This window comes from Hippocampus zosterae, chromosome 15, assembly GCF_025434085.1.
Source record: "Hippocampus zosterae strain Florida chromosome 15, ASM2543408v3, whole genome shotgun sequence".
Lineage (NCBI taxonomy): Eukaryota > Metazoa > Chordata > Actinopteri > Syngnathiformes > Syngnathidae > Hippocampus > Hippocampus zosterae.
Window position 1 is genome coordinate 7,919,565 of NC_067465.1, and position 26,335 is coordinate 7,945,899.

The window sequence follows — 26,335 nt, forward strand, 5'->3', positions numbered from 1 at the left end:
TTCTTTTTTTAATTGATTTTTAATGCTTTGCAAGCCCACTAAAATTAATGCATGCTCGAGGAGTCCTGGTAGCATTTCGACCCGATGCGCCCATGCCGCTTTGGCACACCTGTTGGAGAAAGTAAAAGACGTTCAGATGTAAGACAGAATTTAAATAACTTTTTTTAAAATTGTTGTTGTTAATTTTTTTTTGAATAAAAAAAAAGGATTGTTGGAATAAGGAGTAACACAAATGTGTGAAAAAAATCGTAGGATTTCTACATGATTTGAATTATTTTATTTCATGGTCAAGTCTGACTTTTGTCGTTTGTTGTTTTATTAAATAGAAGATCAGACTGAAGTGCAGGACACGAAAAAAAAAATTTGGAAGTTGATTTTTCCTGTAGTAAATGGCATTTCGATTTGTCAGAGATGTTCGCTCAGACTGTCGAACAAAATCTCAAACGCAGGAACAGATCGACTTTCACTGCCAGAAGGGGGCGTAGTTTTTTAATGAAGGAACTGAGTGGCCTTTCCATGAACTGATAACGTATGTAACCTGGCTAGTGACCCTTTCTCATAAAAGGAGCGTCCCGAGTCCTCCCTTTCTCCCAAAGTCAAATCTTCCTGTCCAAGTTGCGCCTGTGTGTCAACTAACGAGAGTTAAATCTTTCTGAGATGTGGTCAGGTACCATGCGCTTCACCTCGAATTGACCCCTGATTCTCTGTGCTCCATTGCGTGCAAGACGTGTGAACACGCGCGTTTCGAGGTCAATCAAGCAGGTCACAAAATGAAACTTTAAAACATGACAACATTGTGTTTAGCGACTATCTAACATGACCATACCCCAAACTCCCACCATCCTGCATCCGTCTTCTTCGTGAATTTGTTTGTAATTTACATCCGTCATTTGTACCAGCCATCAAAGAATACTCACTGGAGTATAACTGATCTTTGATTCTCTCAATAAAGACCCGACCTTCCGATAGGCCTTTCTTGAGAGAATCTGTCGATAGGGTCTTTATGGAAGAATCTGCCGAGAGGTCCACCATCATAGTCGGCCAGCTTCAACTGAGCAGCGCTTGGGGGGCGACCACTGAAAATATCGCTGGTGCCTAAAGAAGAAGAAAAAAAAAAGAAATATCAAGTGGATGTCAGCAACATGAAAAAAAAAACACTCACCGATGACACCTATGGAAAATGATTCAGTGTGTCTCCGAAGATATTTTTGATTGATTGAAAGCCGATTAATTGGCATTATAGTTAGTTCGTTTGTGTAAGCTGAAAAACATAACTCGACTTCAAAAACAACCATCGCTGCATTCAGAAACAACATATTGATGACAGAAAATCAGTAAACGCCATAAAACGTTCAAACAAGTCTCATGCTGAGTCAACATCGATTTATTGCACTTTTACTGCAGAATTTCAATAAAACGGGTGCCGGTGAGAAATATGCACTCACCGATTGCAAAGAGCAGCAAAAGGCTCAAAGCGAAGAGTCCCGACTTCATGGTGTTGTTCAACACGTGCCGCCTACGACAGAGATTTATGACACGACAACATAAATACCGTCAAATAAGCCAAACCGATTCCAACAAGACAGAGAAAAAGGATGTCGACGCACCTTGTTGACCTGAAGGTTTCGGTTTGTGGCGTTCAATGATCAGGTCGTCTCGTTTGTCACTTTTTTCAAAAAGCAGCACTTAAATATTGTGTTTACACCCACACTTTCCGCATTCCAACTTTGAAGTCCCTTGAAAGATGCGCCCGCCCTTTGTCCTCAAGCGTCGTTTTAAATATCCGTCAGCCATCCAGATAATTAGCAAAATCAACACTTCAAGCACGCCTTGTGTGTTCTTGTCAGATCATTATTGCAGTCATCTGACTCACCTGACGCATCTTCAAGCAGTTGCCGGGTTAGCCCTACTAGCTCACATGAGTGTTGTAGTTCTTGAGATCCGTCTTGGTTTTGGGGGGGGGGGGGGAGACAGTCTCCACACCACTTTTTAAGGTTGTCAGTCTAATTTTTTTTTCTTTTCTTGTCTCTGTCTCGGACAGGGCGATAAGCGGGAAATGCAGAATGCGGGTGCCCCGTTGCCTTCCCGGTGTCGCCTGGAGTGTCATGTCCCCTGCCCGGTTATTTCTGCAAACGTAATGAAAAAAAATGATACTGGTAATTTTATTCTTTTTTTTTTTAATTTGCTTGCTTGTGATTTTTCTTTGTTTTACAGACTTGTCTCGGTCTCGACCTCCAAATGTGATCTGAACCAAATCCATATGTAACAACACAAGCGCTAAAATGCAAAAATATGTTCCAAAAACACAAAAACTGCAGCATACAGTCCCGGTATATGAACAAATTATGGTATAACAAGATGCGTGATGAAATGAGGGCTATTTGCTACAAAATGAGACTACTAATACTGGTGGCTTTTCTTTCCACTCGATCGCCGTCTCGAACGACGTCTCCTCGATCCCCACATAAGACGGCGTTCCTCAGCTGATGTCTTGCAATAAACTTTTGAAGCCAGTCACGGGACGCTCGGAAGTCCTCGATGCTTATAGTTAGCGCTATGGAACTTGCCTTCTCTCTAATTTGCGGTCCAGTTAGCGGAAGTCTTTTCTAGCACGATAATGGGTTACAGCATTCCAAGGAAAGGTTCCTTTACTGGACTGTCCGTCGAGCTCCAAGTAATTCACTCTGAGCAGCTAATCGGACGCATTTGCTCTCTCTCCCACGGTCATTAGCGCTCCTCTTCGTTTGGATGCCACGATCTATGATCGAAAAAAACAACAACAAAAAAGTTTACTGTTCCAGTAAAACTCCAAAACGCCAACAGTGATTCAGGACTGAGAACGCCGAACTGTGGTGCGTGCGCCTTTGGTGGTGTGCAAGGTAAAAACTTCAACGGCGGCACGTGAAAATAACATCAGCACATCTTCACAGCCACAAGTGAAAAAGGGGAATTTAATCATTGGAAGGCAACGCATCTCTTTAACAACTCCTTCAGTACCAGCCAATTCTGGACCAAGTCTGAAAAGACGTTTAAAAACGTCTTTGGGAGTGAATGAGTTTTAATCCCAGAGTGCGCGCAGGAATTAAATTGGACTAGTGGTCTGACATTCAGTCATAAATCTGAAAGAGAATGTAAAAAAAATAGATGTTGGAACACACGCAGAGAAAAATTAATGCATATACTTTTTAAAAAATTATTTTTGGGGGGCTATATGCACCAACTAGGGCGGCCCGGTAGTCCAGTGGTTAAGTTTAAGTTTAAGAAAACCTTTATTAGTCTCGCAATGGAGAAATTCCAGATTCACAGCAGCAAAGTTATGAAAGGAAGAAGTAGAACAACAAAAAAATAGGAGCTGCTGGAAAGGCAGCCACTCTCGCGGCGCCATTTTGAAGTCAAAAATAACAAAAATAACACAAGACAACACATAGGACAGAGACAGTCGTGCAATCTTCACCACTTTTTATATGTTAAATCGCTCCATGTACAGCACTTTGTATGCAGCGATGGCTGTTTGAAAGTGCTCTATAAATACTGTTGACTTGACTTGACTTGACTTGACTTTTCTGCATACACTTTGTTGTCTGAAGCAGTTATAGATGAAAGAGGAGAGGATCAAAGTGTCCTTTCACCAGTGGATCAGAGACATCATGCTGAAAAATGTGCACACGTCTGCTACAAGCAAAGTTTTGAAAGCAAACACGAAGCTGTAGCGTCCATTGACGAAAAGAGATTAGTTCACTTCTCCTGTCCCACATAATCCGCTTCAAACTCCAAGCCGCGACTCCCAGCTCCAAATCCGCATCGGCACTCCGCGCCAACGCTCCTTTCTTCTCATCGTCGGCTCCTCAAGACCTCCATCCATCCAGCCGCAGACCGTTCAACAGCACCGATCTCTCCGCTGAACAAAGCGGGGCTGTGAAAAATGCTGCCCATTACAGGCGCAAGACACAAGCGCCCCGGGACTGTCCAGCAACGACAGTCAAATGGCGCCGACATTCCTCCAGTCAAAAACAGTGCTGGTATACCCATGCTGCCGAGAAGGCGCAACCACCAAGCACAGAGTCTCCTCCTTGATGAATGTCGTGGCCAAAAAATGCTGAAAAAGGTCCACATCAAGTCCACACGACGTACAGTAATAATAAACACAAAGTGACAAAAGAAACACAAGAACAACAAAAAAAAGCAAGGCTCATGAGAGCACTTGCTGACGGCTGCCTACTCGGGCGCCATCTTGACTTCAAAGTTAGCACGTCGGCTTCACAGTGCAGAGGTACCGGGTTCGATCCCAGCTCCGGCCTCCCTGTGTGGAGTTTGCATGTTCTCCCCGGGCCTGCGTGGGTTTTCTCCGGGTGCTCCGGTTTCTCACATTCCAAAAACATGCGTGGCAGGCTGATTGGACGCTCTAAATTGTCCCTAGGTGTGAGTGTGAGCGTGGATGGTTGTTCGTCTATGTGTGCCCTGCGATTGGCTGGCAACCGATTCAGGGTGTCCCCCGCCTACTGCCCGGAGACGGCTGGGATGGGCTCCAGCACCCCCCGCGACCCTAGTGAGGATCAAGCGGTACGGAAGATGAATGAATATGCACCAACTATCTGGAGCTTGAAGTTTAAAAAGATGAACAAGTATCAAAGATGAATTAAAAGGTGTAGTATTTTCTACGAAGTATCGGATCATGTCGACTTACCGTGATCGGATGAAGTGGTCACTGACTCTTCTTATATAGCAAGCGTCTATTGATTCCTATTCGCCCTCCTCTTTACATTGCGACCTTGTGCAAATAAGTTACACGCATCCAATGCATGTTTTTTAACGATATGAGGAGTTTGTTCTGGGTGGAGGAGGCTTAAATTTGACTATTGGTGACAGCTTTATGAACTTCTAATTGAGCTATTCCCAGAGGGAATATGAGCACTTCCTTTGAAATAAAATATTTTATTGCTTAATTTTCTAAATACAGTGCACTCCGCTTAATAGAACACCGGTTAATAGAGTAATCCGCTTAATAGAGCAAAAGGCTCCGGAACGGATTTGCCTAATGCAATTTCCTATAAAGATACTCCGCTTAGTAGAACAGATCTCCGCTTAATAGAACAGGCCATAAGCAATGAACATTGTAAACTAGTGGTTTTCGAAGTGTAGCTATCGCGATACTATACCACTATCGCGAGAAAACGCGGTAGTTCTAGCCGTATACAGTAACAGGTAGCACGCGCCACTCCACAGATAGACACACGCACGTCACAATGGCTTCAACTTCATTCAAGAGACGAGGGCTATCACCTGCGGATAAGAAGGACATAGTCAGACGATACGATGCATTGCCGGATTCTCAGAAGGTACGCCCGCGGTTTCCAGGACTTCCCTCTTATTCAGCGCATTGAGAGGGAAGTCAACCGCAAAATTACGGACTCCTGTTTCCAGACAAAAGTAACGAAATTTTTCTCGTGATTTGAGATGTTTGACTGAAGTTGATTAAAGTTGTTGTTTTGTTGTTTGATTAAAGATATGGACGTCCACAGTCGAAATATCTCTTCTAACTCGTCAGCAGGGGTTTTTCTGCGTGCATAACTTGGTCGTCGACGTGTCTGAAGGTGTACCTAATAAAGTGTCTCCGGTTAATAGAAACTCCGCTTAGTAGAACAGAAGCGCTTCGGCCCAATGGTGTTCTATTAAGCGGAGTGCACTGTATAAGTGAACTTTTTTGACAAGATTACAAAACAGTTTTTTTCCCCAAGTGTGACCCGCCCCCCCCCCCCAAAAAAAAAACACCAAATTGAATTGCTAGCCTTTGTTTTGAATCTTAAACTCGGCTTGAAACTCAAACAAAATGTTCTCTTCCAACAGAAATTATGCTTCGGAGGCCGAAACTTTGTTGACATTTGCCATGCTTGTTCTCCGCTTGTGTCTATTCATGCTAATCCAGGTACACACATTACTCAGATAAGGTGTTTGCTCATTATTAAAAACATAATTTTGAATGGTGCCTCCGGGCTGTGTCTGCACTTGCATTCCACACTCAACCGCCCAAAACATCTGCATTTCTTTCCTCATGCCAAATCATAAGACACAGGTTAAATGTGTGTCCCCGCGAAGACGTCACGCTGGTCCAGAGAATAGCCATATGTACGCATACTCCTGCGTTATCTTTTTAAAATCCCGCCGACCCAGAACCAAGTTTGGACGGGGTTCGACATTAACGGTGGCCCGTTGAGTTGTGACTGTAGCTATACCTGTAGCTTTCGGTATTGTGGTACATTTTTGATATTTTCGAAATATTTCTTGTTCCATTTCCCGATTTTTATGGTTTTAATAATACTTTCATGTGATTTAGTTCACATATTTCTAATTGTTGTGAAGCACTTTGAGTTGCATTTTTTTGTTTGTTTGAATAAGACTACACAAATATATTTGGGATGAATTGAAGGATTGCATTTTTGTGACAAATGCTGTCAGGAGTGGGATGGTTACATGCTTCCTGCCCGGTTGGGAGGACTCTTTGGGACGCCCGAAAGCCGAGTGTTTGTACTTAGAAATGGGTGAGGCAGTTTAAATGATTTGAATGGAGGATCTGGCAAGAACACACAAGGCGTGCGGTACCATCCAACATTGACCTTTGAAGTTTAAATCTCACAAAATTTCATTTTCTGGATGGGTGACAAATACTTAATAAGATGCTGGAGGACAAAGGGCGGATACATCTTCCACATCACATCAGCATATTTTGAAAATGCACAATGAATGTGCAAACACGATAAGTTAACAAGAGCCGCAATAAATATAAGTGATACCACGCTGACACCATTGGACCACACAAAGCACAAATCTCCAAGTCAGGTATGAAGATGCACTTTTCTTATCCTTGTTTTCACGAGTGTCGCAATGCTGATTTATGTTGTCGGAATACAAACGTTTAAAACTTTGCCCGTAACAAAAATGTCATAATTCATTTCATTTAAGATACTTGTGAAGCTATGCACCCCCTTCAAACCTCTTTTTTTCAAATTTTTTTAATTTGTTTGAATTTGGGGAAAACTGATATAACGACCCGTTGGTGCGCCCCCATTCTTCACCATCTCGTGTTCTGTCTCTCCCAGACCGCTGTGTTGACCATCAAAATGAAGATGATGATCTTGGCTTTCGCCGTCGCCCTGCTGCTTGTCGCAGGTAAAGGTGTCAATACTTTGCGAGAATCCCAGTTACTTTGGACAGCATCCGTCTATCTGATTGATTTTGATTTTGGATGTTTCTTGCTGAGTAGCAGGTGCCGAACACCCTAACTTCCACGATGGCCATCAACATGATGGCCACGATGGCCATCAACATGATGGCCACGATTGCCATGAACATGATGGCCACGATGGCCATCACCATGATCTCCACGATGGCCATCACCATGATCTCCACGATGGTCATCACCATGATCTCCACGATGGCCATCACCATGATCTCCACGATGGCCATCACCATGATCTCCACGATGGTCATCACCATGATCTCCACGATGGCCATCACCATGATCTCCACGATGGCCATCACCATGATCTCCACGATGGCCATCACCATGATCTCCACGATGGTCATCACCATGATCTCCACGATGGCCATCACCCTGGTCTCCACGATGGTCATCACCATGATCTCATCGATCACCTCCACGGTCATTAGGCAGATGCACTCCAAGTCAAGTCAGTATTCCCCTTTTCACGTGTATATTTGATCCACGTATTGACGGTGTGACCGGAAGTTTGAAATTCTTCTGCTTTCTGTGACAGGAGTCGAATCAGAGTGCATCCAAGGATCCTCGGGCCTCGACGTCCTTAGTAAAGTTGTTTTGTAGAGCATCAGAAAAAGCAATAAAAAATGTACAAGTGAATGTTTGGAGTATTTTTTGGGGTGTTGTGAATAAATGGATGGATGCAGGAGAGTCCAACTTTTTTTTGTCACAGTTCACATGACAGTTGCGGGTGCTCTCAAGGGCCCGGTCATGACTATGATGTCACGTAATCTGTCAATTCAAACATAATATTTGATGGATATTCCAGTGAAAAGAGGTAGTCAAAGCCAAAAAGTTGTAATATTTCAAAGAGAAACTGTTTTGCAAAGGATGATGATATTAGAGGGAAAAACACCAATGTTCGTTAAAGAAAATAATAATAATAATAATAATAATAAAGGAAAAAGAGTAGAGTACAAATCTAAAAGAATAAATGTATTTTGAGGAAACTTGTAAAGACTTTGGGAGAGGGAAATAAGAATTCCAAAAAAAGAAAGAAGTCATGATTTTCCGAGAAAAACACAGTCATATTCCAACAAAAGAAATTTGGAATCATAGAAAAGATGTAAATAGAAATGTCCTAATATTCAGAGATTTGTTTGAGATGGGGAGGGGGGGGGGGGGGTCAAAAGATGTCTTGAAAAGTCCCAAATATTCAAAAATACAACAATATTCTGACAAAAACTTGAAACCGCATATAGGTTTGTACACAATCTGAATTAAAAGCATTTTTCAAGGAAATGCCCTAAATTTTATTGCCATCGAAAAAATTATTCTGCAAATTTTACTTCAAGCCATCCATCAATCATCATATGAAAAGTGACTCCACCAAGGACAAACTGTTCATATGTTTACGAGCTAATGACTTTATTTGAATGTACATGTAACATTTGCAGAAGCCAAAAGCGCCACGGGGAAAAAAGTAGGGAATGAAAAGGAATTTGTGAAACGCCTTTTTTTTTTTACTTTCCAAGATTAAAAAAAAAATGGAAATCACAAAGACGATGCCTACCTTGGTCGAGACTTGACGCGGAGGCATGGCACACGTGGGTCACGTGTACCTGTTTAAAATTGTAAATAATAAATAAATGATAACCCGCAACAGCTTTGATCGGAAGCTTCAATTGCAAACTGCTAGCCGCTAACAACTTCCGGTGATACGTGGCCATGGGCCACTATATGTTAAAGGTGACTTACTTTTTAAATTTAAACAGTATTTTTAAAATATTTCGAGTGAAAGTGAGACAAATAAGATGCTAAGGATTTAGTAGTAAATAACACAAAAAGAATCACGGTAATAACACGCCCACAGTAACACAAAATGTTTTCTGGTTGTATTTTTTCCCCTCGACACCCCTCGCGATCGACTTGGGACCAGTCCGCGAGCTCCCGGTCGCATTGGGCACACTTGTGCTAAAAGAATAAAAATCACGATTTTGAAAGAATCACATTCAATTCAGAAAAAATATTTTTTTTTTGGGGGGGGGGGGGGGGGAGAATATCACATGAAGGGGTGATAAAATTCTCAGGGAAAAATCGTATTTGTTTAAAGAAAAAAAAAGTTTTTTAAGTCCCAATCTTTAGAAATGTTCAAGAATGAGAAAAATGTCACGAATCTTACAAGATAGTCATATTTTTTCCACGAAAAATAGTTTCTATTACAAAAACATCCTATTATTCGTGGAATAACATTCTATCAAGGAAAAAGGTTCCCGTTATAAGCAATACACGTCTTGTGTGCACAAAAATGAATGCAATCCTCATTTATGCTAATAAAAAGAGTCCAATTTCAGCCTCCTCCACCCAGAACAAACTGCTCATATAGTTAAAAAATGGGCAAATATTACAAATTGATGCATGCAACATATTTGCACAAAGTAACAAGGTATACGGGTGGCCCGGTAGTCCATTGGTTAGCACGTCGGCTTCACAGTGCAGAGGTACCGGGTTCGATTCCAGCTCCGGCCTCCCTGTGTGGAGTTTGCATGTTCTCCCCGGGCCTGCGTGGGTTTTCTCCGGGTGCTCCAGTTTCCTCCCACATTCCAAAAATATGCATGGTAGGCTGATTGAACCTCGGTGTGAGTGTGAGCGTGGATGGTTGTTCGTCTATGTGTGCCCTGCGATTGGCTGGCAACCGATTCAGGGTGTCCCCCGCCTACTGCCCGGAGACGGCTGGGATGGGCTCCAGGACCCCCCGCGACCCTAGTGAGGATCAAGCGGTACGGAAGATGAATGAATGAATAGTGGTCTGACATCTATATATATATTGCGCATTGTCCCGCACGCGGTCTCTCCTTCCGTCTGTCCCTTTTCAAAACGTACCTACTTCACCGCGTCGCTGCGCGCCGCCACTGCGCGCCGCCACTGCGCGCCGCCACTGCGCCACTCAGGCAGTGGCTCACTACGATCGCGCGGGCATCTTAGCAAAAAAATGTTGTCTACTCACAAGCATTGCAATGAAATTGTTAGTTATTTAGTAGAGCTAAACATCTCTTTATTTTCGTGATATGCAATGAAGATGAACAAAAAGTTGAACCAAGCAACAACACTTTTGTGGGCCGAAGGCCCACCTTACCAGCCTTCCGCAGGAATTAGCTGATGAGCCGCCCGGAGGGCGGCGAACCACCACCTTAACAGCCTTCCGCAGGAACTAGCTGATGAGCCGCCCGAAGGGCAGCGAACCAGCTAGTTCAGTCATAAATCTGAAAGAGAATGTCAAAAAAATAGATGTTGGAACACACGCAGAGAAATATTCATGCATATACTTTTTAAAAAAATATTTTTGGGGGGCTATATGCACCAACTATCTGGAGCTTGAAGTTTAAAAAGATGAACAAGTATCAAAGATGAATTAAAAGGTGTAGTATCTTCTACGAAGTATCGGATCATGTCGACTTACCGTGATCGGATGAAGTGGTCACTGACTCTTCTTATATAGCAAGCGTCTATTGATTCCTATTCGCCCTCCTCTTTATATTGCTACCTTGTGCAAATAAGTTACACGCATCAAATGCTTGTTTTTTAATGATATGAGGAATTTGTTCTGGGTGGAGGAGGCTTAAATTTGACTATTGGTGACAGCTTTATGAACTTCTATTTGAGCTATTCCCAGAGGGAATATGAGCACTTCCTTTGAAATAAAATATTTTATTGCCTAATTTTCTGAATATGAGTGAACTTTTTTGACAAGATTACAAAACAGTTTTTTCCCCAAGTGTGACCCCCCCCCCCCCCCAAAAAAAACACCAAATTGAATTGCTAGCCTTTGTTTTGAATCTTAAACTCGGCTTGAAACTCAAAATGTTCTCTTCCAACAGAAATTATGCTTCGGAGGCCGAAACTTTGTTGACATTTGCCATGCTTGTTCTCCGCTTGTGTCTATTCATGCTAATCCAGGTACATACATTACTCAGATAAGGTGTTTGCTCATTATTAAAAACATAATTTTGAATGGTGCCTCCGGGCTGTGTCTGCACTTGCATTCCACACTCAACCGCCCAAAACATCTGCATTTCTTTCCTCATGCCAAATCATAAGACACAGGTTAAATGTGTGTCCCCGCGAAGACGTCACGCTGGTCCAGAGAATAAGCCTTATGTACGCATACTCCTGCGTTATCTTTTTAAAATCCCGCCGACCCAGAACCAAGTTTGGACAGGGTTCGACATTAACGGTGGCCCGTTGAGTTGTGACTGTAGCTATACCTGTAGCTTTCGGTATTGTGGTACATTTTTGATATTTTTGAAATATTTCTTGTTCCATTTCCCGATTTTTATGGTTTTAATAATACTTTCATGTTATTTAGTTCACATATTTCTAATTGTTGTGAAGCACTTTGAGTTGCATTTTTTTGTTTGTTTGAATAGGACTACACAAATATATTTGGGATGAATTGAAGGATTGCATTTTTGTGACAAATGGTGTCAGGAGTGGGATGGTTACATGCTTCCTGCCCGGTTGGGAGGACTCTTTGGGACGCCCGAAAGCCGAGTGTTTGTACTTAGAAATGGGTGAGGCAGTTTAAATGATTTGAATGGAGGATCTGGCAAGAACACACAAGGCGTGCGGTACCATCCAACATCGACCTTTGAAGTTTAAATCTCACAAAATTTCATTATCTGGATGGGTGACAAATACTTAATAAGATGCTGGAGGACAAAGGGCGGATACATCTTTCACATCACATCAGCATATTTTGAAAATGCGCAATGAATGTGCAAACACGATAAGTTAACAAGAGCCGCAATAAATATAAGTGACTGATACCACGCTGACACCATTGAACCACTCAGTGCACAAATCTCCAAGTCAGGTATGAAGATGCACTTTTCTTATCCTTGTTTTCACAAGTGTCGCAATGCTGATTTATGTTGTCGGAATACAAACGTTTAAAACTTTGCCCGTAACAAAAATGTCATAATTCATTTCATTTAAGATACTTGTGAAGCTATGCACCCCCTTCAAACCTCTTTTTTTCAAATTTTTTTAATTTGTTTGAATTTGGGGAAAACTGATATAACGACCCGTTGGTGCGCCCCCATTCTTCACCATCTCGTGTTCTGTCTCTCCCAGACCGCTGTGTTGACCATCAAAATGAAGATGATGATCTTGGCTTTCGCCGTCGCCCTGCTGCTTGTCGCAGGTAAAGGTGTCAATACTTTGCGAGAATCCCAGTTACTTTGGACAGCATCCGTCTATCTGATTTTGATTTTCGATGTTTCTTGTTGAGTAGCAGGTGCCGAACACCCTAACTTCCACGATGGCCATCACCATGATCTCATCGATGGCCATCACCATGATCTCATCGATGACCTCCACGATGGCCATCACCATGATCTCCACGATGGACATCACCATGATCTCATCGATGACCTCCACGATGGACATCACCATGATCTCATCGAACACCTCCACGATGGTCATCACCATGATATCATCGATGACCTCCACGATGGTCATCACCATGATCTCCATGATGGCCATGTCCCTGATCCACGATGGCCATCACCATGATCTCATCGATCACCTCATTAGGCAGATGCACTCCAAGTCAAGTCAGTATTCCCCTTTTCACGTGTATATTTGATTAACGTATTGACGGTGTGATTGGAAGTTTGAAATTCTTCTGCTTTCTGTGACAGGAGTCGAATCAGAGTGCATCCAAGGTTCCTCGGGCCTCGACGTCCTTAGTAATGTTGTTTTGTAGAGCATCAGAAAAAGCAATAAAAAAAATGTACAAGTGAATGTTTGGAGTATTTTTTGGGGTGTTGTGAATGAATGGATGGATGCAGGAGAGTCCAATTTTTTTTTTGTCACAGTTCACATGACAGTTGCGGGTGCTCTCAAGGGCCCGGTCATGACTATGATGTCACGTAATCCTGTCAATTCAAACATAATATTTGATGGATATTCCAGTGAAAAGAGGTAGTCAAAGCCAAAAAGTTGTAATATTTCAAAGAGAAACTGTTTTGCAAAGGATGATGATATTAGAGGGAAAAACACCAATGTTCATTAAAGAAAATAATAATAATAATAGAGGAAAAAGAGTAGAGTACAAATCTAAAAGAATAAATGTATTTTGAGGAAACTTGTAAAGACTTTGGGAGAGGGAAATAAGAATTCCAAAAAAAGAAAGAAGTCATGATTTTCCGAGAAAAACACAGTCATATTCCAACAAAAGAAATTTGGAATCATAGAAAAAGATGTAAATAGAAATGTCCAAATATTCAGAGATTTGTTTGAGATGGGGGGGGGGGGGGGTCAAAAGATGTCTTGAAAAGTCCCAAATATTCAAAAATACAGCAATATTCTGACAAAAACTTGAAACCGCATATAGGTTTGTACACAATCTGAATTAAAAGCATTTTTCAAGGAAATGCCCTAAATTTTATTGCCATCGAAAAAATTATTCTGCAAATTTTACTTCAAAAGCCATCCATCAATCATCATATGAAAAGTGACTCCACCAAGGACAAACTGTTCATATGTTTACGAGCTAATGACTTTATTTGAATGTACATGTAACATTTGCAGAAGCCAAAAGCGCCACGGGGAAAAAAGTAGGGAATGAAAAGGAATTTGTGAAACGTCTTTTTTTTTTTCCTTTCCAAGATTTAAAAAAATGGAAATCACAAAGACAATGCCTACCTTGGTCGAGACTTGACGCGGAGGCATGGCACACGCAGCTCACGTGTACCCGTTTAAAATTGTAAATAATAAATAAATGAAAACCTGCAACAGCTTTGATGGCAAGCTTCAATTGCAAACTGCTAGCCGCTAACAACTTCCGGTGATACGTGGTCACGGGCCACTGTATGTTAAAGATGACTTACTTTTTAAATTAAAACAGTATTTTTAAAATATTTCGAGTGAAAGTGAGACGAATAGGATGCTAAGGATTTAGTAGTAAATAATACAAAAAGAATCACGGTAATAACACGCCCACAGTAACACAAAATGTTTTCTGGTTGTATTTTTTCCCCTCGACACCCCTCGCGATCGACTTGGGACCAGTCCGCGAGCTCCCGGTCGCATTGGGCACACTTGTGCTAAAAGAATAAAAATCACTATTTTAAAAGAATCACATTCAATTCAGAAAAAAAATTTTGGGGGGGGGGAGAATATCACATGAAGGGGGGATAAAATTCTCAGGGAAAAATCGTATTTGTTTAAAGAAAAAAAATGTTTTTTAAGTCCCAATCTTTAGAAATGTTCAAGAATGAGAAAAATGTCACGAATCTTACAAGATAGTCATATTTTTTTCCACGAAAAATAGTTTCTATTACAAAAACATCCTATTATTCGTGGAATAACATTCTATCAAGGAAAAAGGTTCCCGTTATAAGCAATACACATGTCTTGTGTGCACAAAAATGAATGCAATCCTCATTTATGCTACTAAAAAGAGTCCAATTTCAGCCTCCTCCACCCAGAACAAACTGCTCATATAGTTAAAAAATGGGCAAATATTACAAATTGATGCATGCAACATATTTGCACAAAGTAACAAGGTATACGGGCGGCCCAGTAGTCCAGTGGTTAGCACGTCGGCTTCACAGTGCAGAGGTACCGGGTTCGATTCCAGCTCCGGCCTCCCTGTGTGGAGTTTGCATGTTCTCCCTGGGCCTGCGTGGGTTTTCTCCGGGTGCTCCGGTTTCTCACATTCCAAAAACATGCGTGGCAGGCTGATTGGATGCTCTAAATTGTCCCTAGGTGTGAGTGTGAGTGTGGATGGTTGTTCGTTTCTGTGTGACCTGCGATTGGCTGGCAACCGATTCAGGGTGTCCCCCGCCTACTGCCCGAAGACAGCTGGGATAGGCTCCAGCACCCACCGCGACCCTTGTGAGGATCAAGCGGCTTGGAAGATGAATGAATGAATGAACAAGGTATACAATAGGGCCAGGAGAAACAACATAAGCTCACTATATAAGAGCGAACAGCCACGGCCGCTTCATCAACCGACTTGCCGAAATCCATCAAGACAAATCGTCAAGGTAAGTCGACATGATACGATACTATGTGGAAGATACTACAGCTCTAATTTCATTTTAGACACTTGTCGAGCCCTTTCAACCCTGCTGCTTGTCCCGGGTAAAGGTGTCAGTCCTTTGCGAGAATCCCAATGACTTTGGACAGCATCCGTCCAGCTGATTGATTTTGATTTTCGATGGTCCTTGTTGTGGAGCAGGTGCGGAACACCATGGCCATCACCATGATGTGCCTGCACCTGAAAGGGTTAAAGTTTCAACAAGTGTAGCCAGACGTGGACTAAAGTTGCACCGTCTGACCCAAGAAGATTCATGAGGGGAATCTGCTTGTGGGCGATGTGTTGGTTTTGCCAGGTGGCTGCACACCACACACCGTACAATTTTCAACTCGCTCTCAAACACAACATACATCAGCACGCGTTCATGTTTAACATCACCAACAAAAAAGGAGTCCAAAGTATTCACTTCATTTGTTTTTCAAATGTGTTTTTCTGCTTTGCAAGCCAACTAAAATGAATGGATGCTGAAGGAGTCTTGACAGCATTCAGACCTGTTGCACTCCTGCCGCTTTGGTCCACCTGTTGGAGAAAGTTCAAGAGGTTCGGATTTAAGACTTTAGCTCTCTTCATTCTTTCTTTAAGACTGCTCCATTTCTCTCTCTCTCCCTCTCTCTCAGTAATACAACAACAAATATTGACTACACAAATAACAGCGCCCATAAATTTGGTCGCATCAGTGTACCGAGTGATTTTCTTTCCCACTCCTACAAAACCAAACTCATCAAACATACAAAAAAAACGAATGAGTGAATTTCATTGTGGCCTCTTTTTGGACTGCAGAGGATCTAAATGGGACAATTTCCTGCGGACCATGTGACTTGTGGAAAATCTCCGTTTTTCAGTGGGGGAAATGTGCAGGGTAACAAAACGAATTGAAAACCAACAGCATGAATTTTAATTAAAATGGTGGGTTTTTTGGGGGGTTTTGTCCTTATCTATAAATTAAATTTAACGCATAGTTGGGATAGATAAAGCATAACACAACTATGTAAAAAAAAAGTTACATCTCTAAGGGATTTTAAAAAAATGATATTTTACGATGGTGTCTACTTTTAGGAGGTGGGGACGGGCAAAAAATTGTACTTTAAATTGTAACTAAACTGGTCATTTGTTCTTTTATTAAAAGATGCCATTATGCCATTTTTTTAACTAGGCCACCTTGACGACACCTCGAACCCTCACCACTTTTTCATAACCGTAATTTGATTGTAATTTACATACGTCATTTGTACCAGCCATCAAAGAAGAATACTCACTGAAGTATGACTGCTCTGCGATACTCAATTAAGAATGCGGAAGTGTCGAATCATTCTGCCGCCGTGATTAACAACCAGACCAGGTAGAGCAACTAGATCAGGGTGAAGATCCAGACTAGGTTCGGCCAGCCTTAAATGATGAACGATTGGGGGACGACCATTGAAAATATCACTGGTGCCTAACGAAGAACAGGGGGGGAAAGACAAATCAACTGGATGTCAGCAACATGAAAAAAAAAAACACTCACCAATGACACCTATGGAAAATGATTCAGTGCGTCTCCGATGATATTTTTGATTGATTTAAAGCCAATTAATTCAAGAGACATTGACCAAATGAACACGCATTGTAAAATTGGCACCTTCGTTCGCTCATTAGTGTCGGCTGAAAAACACAACTCCACTTTAAAAACGACCATCGCTGCATTAAAAAAAAAATCTTTATCACAGGAAATCAGTAAACGCCACAAAACGTTCAAACAAGTCTCATGCTGAGTCAATATTGATTTATTGCACTTTTACTGCAGAATTTCGATCAAACGGGTGCGTCCATATTGGCCAAAGTGTGTCGCCATGCGGGTTTCCTCAAAGACAATGCTCTTTTGCACAACCAAAAGGAGTTCGAAAACAAAAGGATTCCATCCTGTGTTGCGATATCGTGGACACATTTTGCACAGATACAACCAACTCGAACAAAAGCCTCAATAAATAAATACATTGATGTCCATGTACTGTATAGAAGTTTTTATTTTGAGGTTGGCTTGACCGGTGCCTGGAAACACGACATCGTGGCACTCAATCTTTTTTCATCCGAAGCAGGACCTCTGTATGCCTTTTTGTGCTTACCGTGCTCATGTTGCTGACTTGAAAGTTATGCTGACTGTCATTTGGAACAGCTGTTCAGGAAAATCTAATTTCCGAATAAATTGAAAGCCAGTCGTCCCAACAATAAACCCGGGCCCCCCCTGCATTCACTGCATATACCGTCGCCTGGGTTTATTTTTTGTTTAAAAAAAAGAAATGCAACAGCACCGTGCAAAAATAGCACAAGAACAAATGGAAACTGCCTTCAATTCGGAAACCTAAGCGGGCACTACGTTAGCTTCTGCCGTGGGCCGTCCGTGGCCGGTGAGAGATATGCACTCACCGATTGTGAGGAGCAGCAGAAGGCTCCAAGTAAAGAGCGCCGACTTCATGGTGTTGTTCAACATGAACTGCCTACGACTGAGATTTTTTACCCAACATATATACCGTCAAATAAGCCAATCCGGTGACAACAAGACAGAGAAAAGTATGTTGAGGCACCTTGTTGACTTGAATGTTTCGGTTTGTGGCGTTCAATGATCAGGACGTCTCATTTGTCACTTTTTTCGAAAAGCAGCACTTGTTTAAATATTGTGTTTACACCCACACTTTCCGCATTCCAACTTTGAAGTCCCTTGAAAGATGCGCCCACCCTTTGTCCTCAAGCGTCATTTTAAATATCCGTCAGCCATCCAGATAATTAGCAAAATCAACACTTCAAACACGCCTTGTGTGTTCTTGTCAGATCATTATTGCAGTCATCTGACTCACCTGATGCATCTTCAAGCAGTTGCCGGGTTAGCCCAACTGTGCCATGCCGCCTTCCCGGTCGTTTTTCCAAACGTAATGAAAAAAAGAAAATAAAAAAAAAGATACTGGTAATTTTATTCTTTTGTGGTTTTTTCTCTTTTGTTTTTTTCAGGGGTGTGTGTGTGATTTTTCTTTGTTATACAGAGTATTGGTCTTGTCTCAGTCTCAGGCTAGAAACTTTTACATTCCTTTACATTTCTGAGAATTATTTTTTTCCCCCTTGAAAATGTGTTTTTATTTTGCGAATGTCTTAAATTATTCCATGATTTTCTCGGGGGGAAAAATATTTTTTATTCTTTTAATATTCTGAATTTTTGGGATCTGAAAAATGTTTGTTTTCCTGTTAGGTGAAATCATTTCTCCCCCTCCGAAAAATGAGTTTTTCCCTTTGAAATAAAATATATTATCGCCTAATTTTCTGAATGCAAGTGATCTTTTTCTACAATATTGCAAGATAGATTTTTTTTTCCGAGTATATTTTTTTTCCAAACACCAAATTGAATTTCTAGCCTTTCTTTTCAACCTTAACCTCGGCCCGAAACTCGAAATTGTAACTCAAATGTTGCTCAAAAGTTTCTATTTGCTCTCAAAACACAATTTAATTGCATTCAGATTGATATACAGTGCACTCCGCTTAATAGAACACCATTGGGCCGAAGCGCTTCTGTTCTACTAAGCGGGGTTTCTATTAACCGGAGACACTTTATTAGGTACACCTTCAGACACGTCGACGACCAAGTTATGCACGCAGAAAAACCCCTGCTGACGAGTTAGAAGAGATATTTCGACTGTGGACGTCCATATCTTTAATCAAACAACAAAACAACAACTTTAATCAACTTCAGTCAAACATCTCAAATCACGAGAAAAATTTCGTTACTTTTGTCTGGAAACAGGAGTCCGTAATTTTGCGGTTGACTTCCCTCTCAATGCGCTGGATAAGAGGGAAGTCCTGGAAACCGCGGGCGTACCTTCTGAGAATCCGGCAATGTATCGTCTGAGTATGTCCTTCTTATAGCCCTCGTCTCTTGAGTGAAGTTGAAGCCATTGTGACGTGCGTGTGTCTATGTGTGGAGTGACGCGTGCTACCTGTTACTGTATACGGCTAGAACTACCGCGTTTTCTCGCGATAGTGGTACAGTATCGCGATAGCTACACTTCGTCTCTCTCTCGTCTCTTGAATGAAGTTGAAGCCATTGTGACGTGCGTGTGTCTATGTGTGGAGTGACGCGTGCTACCTATTACTGTATACGGCTAGAACCACCGCGTTTTCTCGCGATAGTGGTACAGTATCGCGATAGCTACACTTCGAAAACCACTAGTTTACAATGTTCATTGCTTACGGCCTGTTCTATTAAGCGGAGATCTGTTCTACTAAGCGGAGTATCTTTATAGGAAATTGCATTAGGCAAATCTGTTCCAGAGCCTTTTGCTCTATTAAGCGGATTACTCTATTAACCGGTGTTCTATTAAGCGGAGTGCACTGTACTGTGTGTGTGTGTAAATTCTGAACACACTGCGATGATACCGGTCCAGAGAATAAGACTTGTGTATGCATCCTCGTGTGTTACCGTTTTAAAATCCCGCCAACCCAGGACCCAGATGAAGTCCAGGTTGAGACGGGGTTCGACATTAACGGTGGCCCGTCCCCACTATGCCGCCGTATTGAGTTGTGAGACCACCTTAGCATTGGGTATTGCGGTTCAGTATTTGATATTTTCAAATCATTTCTTGTTACTTTTCCTAATTGATATCTGTTCGTGTTCTAAAGCACTTTGAGTGGCATTTTTTTTGGAGGGGGCGGGGGGTTATGATAAGGTGCCAAACAAATAAATTTGCGATGAATTAAGGGATTGCGTTTTTTGTGACAAATGGTGTCAGGAGTGGGATGGTTACATGCTTCCTGCCCGGTTGGGAGGACTCTTTGGGACCCCCGAAAGCCGAGTGTTGGTCCTTAGAAATGGGTGAGGCAGTTTAAATGATTTGAATGGAGGATCTGGCAAGAACACACAAGGCGTGCGGGACCATCCAACATCGACCTTTGAAGTTTAAATCTCACAAAATGTCATTTTCTGGATGGGTGACAAATACTTAATAAGATGCTGGAGGACAAAGGGCGGATACATCTTTCACATCACATCAGCATATTTTGAAAATGCACAATGAATGTGCAAACACGATAAGTTAACAAGAGCCGCAATATATATAAGTGACCGATAACACGCTGACACCATTGAACCACTCAGAGCACAAATCTCCAAGTCAGGTATGAAGATGCACTTTTCTTATCCTTGTTTTCACGAGTGTCGCAATGCTGATTTATGTTGTCGGAATACAAACGTTTAAAATTTTGCCTGTAACAAAAATGTCATAATTCATTTCATTTAAGATACTTGTGAAGCTATGCACCCCCTTCAAACTCCAGATACAGTAGTTGGTGCTCAAAAACTTTTTTTAAAAAACAGCCAATTTTCATTTTTGCGCTCTTTTTTTTTTTTTTATGAAACATTTTCAAGGATGAATTTCAAGACTCAACCTTCCTAACTGCATTTAAAATTCTAATCTTGTGAACCCCCGGTGGTACGTGCAGTACACAGTTGTGGTCCGTGTGTACAACTGTTTCTCTCAAATTCAAATTAAAGTTAAAACGGATTTGTTTGAATTTGGGGAAAACTGATATAACGACCCGTTGGTGCGCCCCCGTTCTTCACCATCTCGTGTTCCGTCTCTCCCAGACCGCTGTGTTGACCATCAAAATGAAGATGATGATCTTGGCTTTCGCCGTCGCCCTGCTGCTTGTCGCAGGTAAAGGTGTCAATACTTTGCGAGAATCCCGGTTACTTTGGACAGCATCCGTCTATCTGATTGATTTTGATTTTCGATGTTTCTTGTTGAGTAGCAGGTGCCGAACACCCTTCTCTCCACGATGGCCATCACCATGATCTCCACGATGGCCATCACCATGATCTCCACGATGGTCATTACCATGATCACCCTGCTCTCCACGATGGCCATCACCATGATCTCCACGATGGTCATTACCATGATCACCCTGCTCTCCACGATGGCCATCACCATGATCTCCATGATGGCCATATCCCTGATCCACGATGGCCATCACCATGATCTCATCGATCACCTCATTAGGCAGATGCACTCCAAGTCAAGTCAGTATTCCCCTTTTCACGTGTATATTTGATCCACGTATTGACGGTGTGACCGGAAGTTTGAAATTCTTCTGCTTTCTGTGACAGGAGTCGAATCAGAGTGCATCCAAGGATCCTCGGGCCTCGACGTCCTTAGTAAAGTTGTTTTGTAGAGCATCAGAAAAAGCAATAAAAAATGTACAAGTGAATGTTTGGAGTATTTTTTTGGGGTGTTGTGAATAAATGGATGGATGCAGGAGAGTCCAATTTTTTTTTTGTCACAGTTCACATGACAGTTGCGGGTGCTCTCAAGGGCCCGGTCATGACTATGATGTCACGTAATCTGTCAATTCAAACATAATATTTGATGGATATTCCAGTGAAAAGAGGTAGTCAAAGCCAAAAAGTTGTAATATTTCAAAGAGAAACTGTTTTGCAAAGGATGATGATATTAGAGGGGAAAACACCAATGTTCATTAAAGAAAATAATAATAATAATAGAGGAAAAAGAGTAGAGTACAAATCTAAAAGAATAAATGTATTTTGAGGAAACTTGTAAAGACTTTGGGAGAGGGAAATAAGAATTCCAAAAAAAGAAAGAAGTCATGATTTTCCGAGAAAAACACATTCATATTCCAACAAAAGAAATTTGGAATCATAGAAAAAGATGTAAATAGAAATGTCCTAATATTCAGAGATTTGTTTGTGATGGGGGGGGGGGGGGGGTCAAAAGATGTCATGAAAAGTCCCAAATATTCAAAAATACAGCAATATTCTGACAACAACTTGAAACCGCATATAGGTTTGTACACAATCTGAATTAAAAGCATTTTTCAAGGAAATGCCCTAAATTTTATTGCCATCGAAAAAATTATTCTGCAAATTTTACTTCAAAAGCCATCCATCAATCATCATATGAAAAGTGACTCCACCAAGGACAAACTGTTCATATGTTTACGAGCTAATGACTTTATTTGAATGTACATGTAACATTTGCAGAAGCCAAAAGCGCCACGGGGAAAAAAGTAGGGAATGAAAAGGAATTTGTGAAACGCCTTTTTTTTTTTACTTTCCAAGATTAAAAAAAAAAATGGAAATCACAAAGACAATGCCTACCTTGGTCGAGACTTGACGCGGAGGCATGGCACACGTGGGTCACGTGTACCCGTTTAAAATTGTAAATAATAAATAAATGATAACCCGCAACAGCTTTGATGGCAAGCTTCAATTGCAAACTGCTAGCCGCTAACAACTTCCGGTGATACGTGGTCACGGGCCACTGTATGTTAAAGGTGACTTCCTTTTTAAATTAAAACAGTATTTTTAAAATATTTCGAGTGAAAGTGAGACGAATAGGATGCTAAGGATTTAGTAGTAAATAATACAAAAAGAATCACGGTAATAACACGCCCACAGTAACACAAAATGTTTTCTGGTTTTATTTTTTCCCCTCGACACCCCTCGCGATCGACTTGGGACCAGTCCGCGAGCTCCCGGTCGCATTGGGCACACCTGTGCTAAAAGAATAAAAATCACGATTTTAAAAGAATCACATTCAATTCAGAAAAAATATTTTTGGGGGGGTGGGGGGGGGGGGAGAATATCACATGAAGGGGTGATAAAATTCTCAGGGAAAAATCGTATTTGTTTAAAGAAAAGAAAAATGTTTTTTAAGTCCCAATCTTTAGAAATGTTCAAGAATGAGAAAAATGTCACGAATCTTACAAGATAGTCATATTTTTTTCCACGAAAAATAGTTTCTATTACAAAAACATCCTATTATTCGTGGAATAACATTCTATCAAGGAAAAAGGTTCCCGTTATAAGCAATACACATGTCTTGTGTGCACAAAAATGAATGCAATCCTCATTTATGCTACTAAAAAGAGTCCAATTTCAGCCTCCTCCACCCAGAACAAACTGCTCATATAGTTAAAAAATGGGCAAATATTACAAATTGATGTATGCAACATATTTGCACAAAGTAACAAGGTGGCCCGGTAGTCCATTGGTTAGCACGTCGGCTTCACAGTGCAGAGGTACCGGGTTCGATTCCAGCTCCGGCCTCCCTGTGTGGAGTTTGCATTTTTTTGGGGGGGGGGGGGGATATCACATGAAGGGGTGATAAAATTCTCAGGGAAAAATCGTATTTGTTTAAAGAAAAGAAAAAAAATTCAATTAAAAAAAAGTCCCAATCTTTAGAAATGGCCAAGAATGAGAAAAATGTCACGAATCTTACAAGATAGTCATATTTTTTTCCACGAAAAATAGTTTCTATTACAAAAACATCCTATTATTCGTGGATTTAACATATTCTATCAAGGAAAAAGGTTCCCGTTATAAGCAATACACGTCTTGTGTGCACAAAAATGAATGCAATCCTCATTTATGCTAATAAAAAGATAAGATAAGATATCCTTTATTCGTCCCACACTGGGGAAATTTACAAAATTTCAAATTTACAAAAGAGTCCAATTTCAGCATCACCATGATGTGCCTGCACCAGAAAGGGTTAAAGTTTCAACAAGTGTAGCCAGACGTGGACTAAAGTTGCACCGTCTGACCCAAGAAGATTCATGAGGGGAATCTGCTTGTGGGCGATGTGTTGGTTTTGCCAGGTGGCTGCACACCACACACCGTGCGATTTTCAACTCGCTCTCAAACACAACATACATCAGCACGCGTTCATGTTTAACATCACCAACAAAAAAGGAGTCCAAAGTATTCACTTCATTTTTTTTTTCAAACGTGTTTTTATGCTTTGCAAGCCAACTAAAATGAATGGATGCTGAAGGAGTCTTGACAGCATTCAGACCTGATGCACTCCTGCCGCTTTGGTCCACCTGTTGGAGAAAGTTCAAGAGGTTCGGATTTAAGACTTTAGCTCTCTTCATTCTTTCTTTAAGACTGCTCCATTTCTTTCTCTCCCTCTCTCTCAGTAATACAACAACAAATATTGACTACACAAATAACAGCGCCCATAAATTTGGTCGCATCAGTGTACCGAGTGATTTTCTTTCCCACTCCTACAAAACCAAACTCATCAAACATACAAAAAAAACGAATGAGTGAATTTCATTGTGGCCTCTTTTTGGACTGCAGAGGATCTAAATGGGACAATTTCCTGCGGACCATGTGACTTGTGGAAAATCTCAGTTTTTCAGTGGGGGAAATGTGCAGGGTAACAAAACGAATTGAAAACCAACAGCATGAATTTTAATTAAAATGGTGGGTTTTTTGGGGGGTTTTGTCCTTATCTATAAATTGAATTTAACGCATAGTTGGGATAGATAAAGCATAACACAACTATGTAAAAAAAAAAGTTACATCTCTCAGGGATTTTTAAAAAATGATATTTTACGATGGTGTCTACTTTTAGGAGGTGGGGACGGGCAAAAAATTGTACTTTAAATTGTAACTAAACTGGTCATTTGTTCTTTTATTAAAAGATGCCATTATGCCATTTTTTTAACTAGGCCACCTTGACGACACCTCGAACCCTCACCACTTTTTCATAACCGTAATTTGATTGTAATTTACATACGTCATTTGTACCAGCCATCAAAGAAGAATACTCACTGAAGTATGACTGCTCTGCGATACTCAATTAAGAATGCGGAAGTGTCGAATCATTCTGCCGCCGTGATTAACAACCAGACCAGGTAGAGCAACTAGATCAGGGTGAAGATCCAGACTAGGTTCGGCCAGCCTTAAATGATGAACGATTGGGGGACGACCATTGAAAATATCACTGGTGCCTAACGAAGAACAGGGGGGGAAAGACAAATCAACTGGATGTCAGCAACATGAAAAAAAAAAACACTCACCAATGACACCTATGGAAAATGATTCAGTGTGTCTCCGATGATATTTTTGATTGATTTAAAGCCAATTAATTCAAGAGACATTGACCAAATGAACACGCATTGTAAAATTGGCACCTTCGTTCGCTCATTAGTGTCGGCTGAAAAACACAACTCCACTTTAAAAACGACCATCGCTGCATTAAAAAAAAAATCTTTATCACAGGAAATCAGTAAACGCCACAAAACGTTCAAACAAGTCTCATGCTGAGTCAATATTGATTTATTGCACTTTTACTGCAGAATTTCGATCAAACGGGTGCGTCCATATTGGCCAAAGTGTGTCGCCATGCGGGTTTCCTCAAAGACAATGCTCTTTTGCACAACCAAAAGGAGTTCGAAAACAAAAGGATTCCATTCTGTGTTGCGATATCGTGGACACATTTTGCACAGATACAACCAACTCGAACAAAAGCCTCAATAAATAAATACATTGATGTCCATGTACTGTATAGAAGTTTTTATTTTGAGGTTGGCTTGACCGGTGCCTGGAAACACGACGTCGTGGCACTCAATCTTTTTTCATCCGAAACAGGACCTCTGTATGCCTTTTTGTGCTTACCGTGCTCATGTTGCTGACTTGAAAGTTATGCTGACTGTCATTTGAAACAGCTGTTCAGGAAAATCTAATTTCCGAATAAATTGAAAGCCAGTAGTCTCAACAATAAACCCGGGCCCTGCATTCACTGCAAAACCGTCGCCTGGGTTTGTTATTTTTTGTTTAAAAAAAAGAAATGCAACAGCACCGTGCAAAAATAGCACAAGAACAAATGGAAACTGCCTTCAATTCGGAAACCTAAGCGGGCGATACTTTAGCTTCTGCCGTGGGCCGTCCGTGGCCGGTGAGAGATATGCACTCACCGATTGTGAGGAGCAGCAGAAGGCTCCAAGTAAAGAGCGCCGACTTCATGGTGTTGTTCAACATGAACTGCCTACGACTGAGATTTTTTACACAACATATATACCGTCAAATAAGCCAATCTGGTGACAACAAGACAGAGAAAAGTATGTTGAGGCACCTTGTTGACTTGAAGGTTTCGGTTTGTGGCGTTCAATGATCAGGACGTCTCATTTGTCACTTTTTTCGAAAAGCAGCACTTGTTTAAATATTGTGTTTACACCCACACTTTCCGCAT

At 41.3% G+C, this 26,335-nt stretch overlaps 2 long non-coding RNA genes across 2 annotated transcripts; both read right to left on the minus strand.

Annotated features, from left to right (window-relative positions):
* Positions 1-26,334, minus strand: LOC127616633 (uncharacterized). The gene is made up of 4 exons (XR_007967136.1): positions 26,219-26,334; positions 1,446-1,516; positions 918-1,095; positions 1-109 (listed from the first exon to the last, which is right to left on the minus strand). It is a non-coding gene; the product is annotated as an uncharacterized LOC127616633 (long non-coding RNA).
* LOC127616643 (uncharacterized) lies at positions 12,520-21,423 on the minus strand. Its single transcript, XR_007967145.1, has 3 exons — positions 21,330-21,423; positions 12,683-12,761; positions 12,520-12,646 (listed from the first exon to the last, which is right to left on the minus strand). It is a non-coding gene; the product is annotated as an uncharacterized LOC127616643 (long non-coding RNA).
* Position 26,335: the final 1 nt, after the last annotated feature.